Source organism: Dromiciops gliroides, chromosome 5, assembly GCF_019393635.1.
Source record: "Dromiciops gliroides isolate mDroGli1 chromosome 5, mDroGli1.pri, whole genome shotgun sequence".
Taxonomy (NCBI): domain Eukaryota; kingdom Metazoa; phylum Chordata; class Mammalia; order Microbiotheria; family Microbiotheriidae; genus Dromiciops; species Dromiciops gliroides.
Genome location: NC_057865.1, coordinates 18,005,781 through 18,010,180, shown reverse-complemented (window position 1 = coordinate 18,010,180; position 4,400 = coordinate 18,005,781). Strand labels below are relative to the sequence as shown.

At 42.0% G+C, this 4,400-nt stretch overlaps 1 long non-coding RNA gene across 1 annotated transcript; it reads right to left on the bottom strand.

The window, feature by feature from the left end:
• Positions 1-1,436: 1,436 nt before the first annotated feature.
• On the bottom strand, positions 1,437-3,969 carry LOC122727904. Its single transcript, XR_006353215.1, has 3 exons — positions 3,841-3,969; positions 2,340-2,429; positions 1,437-1,475 (listed from the first exon to the last, which is right to left on the bottom strand). It is a non-coding gene; the product is annotated as an uncharacterized LOC122727904 (long non-coding RNA).
• Positions 3,970-4,400: the final 431 nt, after the last annotated feature.

Genomic DNA, 4,400 nt, shown 5'->3' with positions numbered 1-4,400 from the left:
TGAGGAAGTGAGTGTATGGGTAGGTATGGTGGATATGTCAGGTTGCATCTTTAAAAAAAATGCTGACTGCTAGATAAAAGAATTGGAAACAGCACAAAGGAAGGTTAGAAAACTGCAGCTCCTCTTAGACTTAGATGAGCCATTTGGATCCACTTTTCCATCATTTTATATTTTACAGAAAATATTTCTCTTTTCTGCTTCCTTACAAAAACACGACAAACTCACATCCCAGCTGATCAGTACCTGAGGCCAAGAGGACAGTATCCAGTTGGATGGACAACCATTTAGCTGGTCTATCAGCGCACGTATATTGCGTAGTCACTGACCATGGGCAGTGAGCGAGAGGAGGAGGAAGTGCTGTGCTTTTTAAGGTCCCGAGCTTCTTCCTGAAACATAGGTGCATCTTATCAACAGGAGTCATGTTCTGGGGATGCTATATGGCCATCCTGGAATATCACAGTGTCCAATAGCTGTCAGTTAGCCACTGAGTAGGGAGAAAGGACACAGAGGGTGTGTATGGGATGTGGCACATTACCACCCAAAGGAGACAGCCTCATTGTCATCATAATAGTTACTATCGATATGGTGCTTTAAGATTTACAAAGTGCAAGGGGCAGCTAGGTGGCCCAGTGGATAAAAGCACCGGCCCTGGATTCAGGAGTACCTGAGTTCAAATCTGGCCTCAGACACTTAACACTTACTAGCTGTGTGACCCTAGGCAAGTCACTTAACCCCAATTGCCCTGAAAAAACAAACAAACATGTTATTAAGATTTACAAAGTGCTTTACATATGTTCATTCATTTGATCAGACGTGTAAAACCAGAAAAATAAAATGGGTCAGTCTTGTGTCGAGAGTGGGGGATAATCAGTGGACAGTCAGCTCCCTCTGTTGGAAGCTACATGACATCGGGAGAGCCAGCGGAAGGAAGCCTCCTCTTCCCACTCTCCCTGGCATGGAGTGGGCCTCCCATGAAGCATTTACAGGAGGAAAATCTGACGGTCTTGATTCTATACCTTGTGAAGATTCGTTTAAGGAAATGAGGATGTTGAACCTGAAGAAGAGAAACATCCTAACTGATGTCAAAGAGGGATTATATGGGTTCTACTTGACCTCAGTTGCAGAAAGTCAAATTTAGGCTTGTCAGGAGAAAGTTTCCTAACAAAGAGAGGTCCAAAAGGGGAATCTACTGCCTCGGGAGGTGGTGAGTTGCCCCTCATTTAAGGTCTTCAATCAAGGGATGAACGATCACGGGTCAATTTCACTTAAATTCAACAAGCATTTATCAAGCACTTACTGTGTGCCAGGTGGTGCATAGTAGGCTCTTAATAAATATAAAACCAGGGGGCAGCTAGGTGACACAGTGGATAAAGCACCGGCCTTGGATTCAGGAGGACCTGAGTTCAAATTTGGCCTCAGACACTTGACACTTGCTAGCTGTGTGACCCAGGGCAAGTCACTTAACCCTCATTGCCCTGCAAAAAAAACCAAAAAATAAATAAATATAAAACCAGACATGAAGCTTTCTTTGCCTTAAAGGAGCTTGTATCATCTGGTATGTTATAGTAGGGATTCTTTTTTTTCAGAAATGGGTTGGATGATTGAACCATAGACTTTGAGTATTAGAAGGGTCCTCTTTGACCATCTAGTCCAACCCATACACAAAAGAAATGCCCACTCCAACATCCCTGACAGGTAGGTGGCCGGTGCTCACTATCTGCAGAGCCCCCTCCCTCCCTTCCATCTCTGAAAGCCCCAACTCTGTGACAGCAGAGGTGTCGAGAGGGGTACTCATAAAAGGGCTGTGGTCTGTATCACTTATGGGAGTATCTGTGCCAATAAGATTACAGGTCTATCCAAGGAAAATTGCCCTGGCAGCCCGGGAGACACTGAGCTAGAAGCAGCCCTAGCCGGTGCCTCAGTTAGGCATATCTGAGTCCCCATTGAAGGCCTAAATCATAAATGTTGGCATTATTGCCTTCGAGATACAATGAAGCATTGAGAGCACACCAACTTTAAAGCCAATTAAGTGTTGGCAGCCTTCCTACCACTGGCAAAGTCACACTTGTTAACAGTTCCCCTTGTGACACGTTTGCAGTGTAATCACTGATTTCTGGAAAGCTTATTTAGCACTTACGGATATTTTGAAAGCTCTAATGAATTTCTTTTTATAGACACTTTTAGGTTTTGCTCTAATTTTTTTTTTAAAGCGTTCAGGTAGTTTCATTTTATACACCCAAATGGTGCATGTACGCAGATATTTATATGTAGAATACAGAGTGTCACAGTATGTAAAACTAGACTCTACAAATAATAAACATTTCATGTATAATACTCACATTTTAATAGCTTGGTTTGGGAAAGCTAATCATACACAAATCCATTCAGAAAAGTCCGTGCTGGAATTTGAATATGCAGATACTGCTCCTCTGTTTAATAAATTGAAAGTTGTTTCAGGAGAAGTGAATTCTTCCATAGTTATTTACTTTAAACAAAGGTATTTAGAAGGCCAGAAAAGCTTGAGTTTTTATAAAATTTTTCATATGGAAATAATCTAATTAAGTTGGCAAAGAATGGAAAGTATAAAAATGAAATCACATAAGAAAGCTCAATTTATTTTTCAGCTGAACCCTGATCCCACTGAACAGAACTGGTTTTCTCCAACAAAAGGACAGCTTACAATAAATGGATCCAGGCTCTGCGGCTCAATAACTGAGTTCTTGATTAGACTGGGTCTTCAGGCATGCACAGTATATGACATCAACAATTTTATGTAACATGACAGATTTGAGTTGAAAGAAGGAAGCTTCACAATTTGTCAACCTTTGAGAAATACTGATCTTGCCTTCCCCGATCTCATCTATTCACACATTAAGAAAAAATATATTACAGTTCTTGAACCATAATCAAGCCAATAGTGTCATTGCTTCCAGATAGGGTATGTCAATCTTTTCTCCCACTTGCCATCCCTGTAAATTTCCAAACCTGTTGTAGTTATCCCAAGTTTATCTATTTAAATTATTACATCAATTACATTATTATATTATAGTATTGCATACAGGCAGCTAAGTAGTACAGGATAGAATGCTAGACCTGGGAGACCCGAATTCAAATTCTGTCTCAGACACTATGTGGCTCTAAGCAAATCATTTAACTTTAGTTTGCCTCAGTTAACTCATCTGTAAAATAGAGATAACACCTAATTCCAGTGTTGTGAGAACTAAATGAGATACGTTTTTGTTTGTTTTGTTTTTTTGTTTTATTTTTAGTGTGGCAATTGGGGTTAAGTGACTTGCCCAGGGTCACACAGCTAGTAAGTGTTAAGTGTCTGAGGCCAGATTTGAACTCAGGTACTCCTGACTCCAGGGCCGGTGCTCTATCCACTGTGCCACCTAGCTGCCCCTAAATGAGATACTTTTAAAGTGCTTAACACCATGCCCGGCACATAGTAAACACTACATAAATGTTAGCTAATAATAATATTATTATATTAAATTACATTATTAGGTATATTTAATAAATGGGCCAAGTTCCCCAAAGAAATCTACCAAATGGAATCCCTGCTCCCATGTGCAATACTCTCTGTCAATCGGAATTTCAACATGCCCTTTTTAGGACTTGGCAAGGCTAGAACTAACAACAACAATAAGCCAGATAGCCTTTAAAAGAAAACTCTTTCCAAGTTTACCAGACCCAGGTGCAGCAGAGCACATTCTGAACTGCTCAGAGGCACCACTCAGAAATTTGCCTTTTGAACAGAAAAAATCCCCATTTTTGCCTTGGCCTGGAGAGGAATTCCCAGTAACTTGGCCCCTCTTCTGAAGCCCTTTGAGGACTGACCTGAGAGTTCTCTTCTTATAGGTCGTCTTGTTGCCTTGTCCTTCCCTCCCTCGTGGGCCTCACGTCTTAGTCAGAGACTGAGATTCCAAGTATGGAATGACTCTGGACACAAAGAATCTGAGCCCTTCCTAGGAACAGAATGTGCCCCAGTTAGCAGGCAAGCACATGCTTCTTTTAGTCAGAGCATGAATCAGAAACACTTAAGCCAGTCCAGTAGGAAAGGAGCCAAGACCTTTCTTCAGAATGCTCCTAGAAGTCTCCTTCCCTCAGCAGAGAAATACGTCGGGGTCAAAGTCAAATACTTTGATGTGTCTGTGGTCTTTGGGACTTCCCCATCCATGCCTATGCATTCTGGGCCTCTCTGGTCCATGTTCTCCCAAATGTTCACCGTAGAGGGTCCAACCAATGTGCTGCAGTCCTTCCTCAATTTTCTGGACACCGAGCACATCAGTGCAGAATTCTGGCTGTCCACCTGTCACCTTCCCCTCTTGGAACATGACCAGCCACCTTCTCCTCCTGTCATGTAATTCCTTGATTCTTCAGAGCTGGGTGTCAGGGCC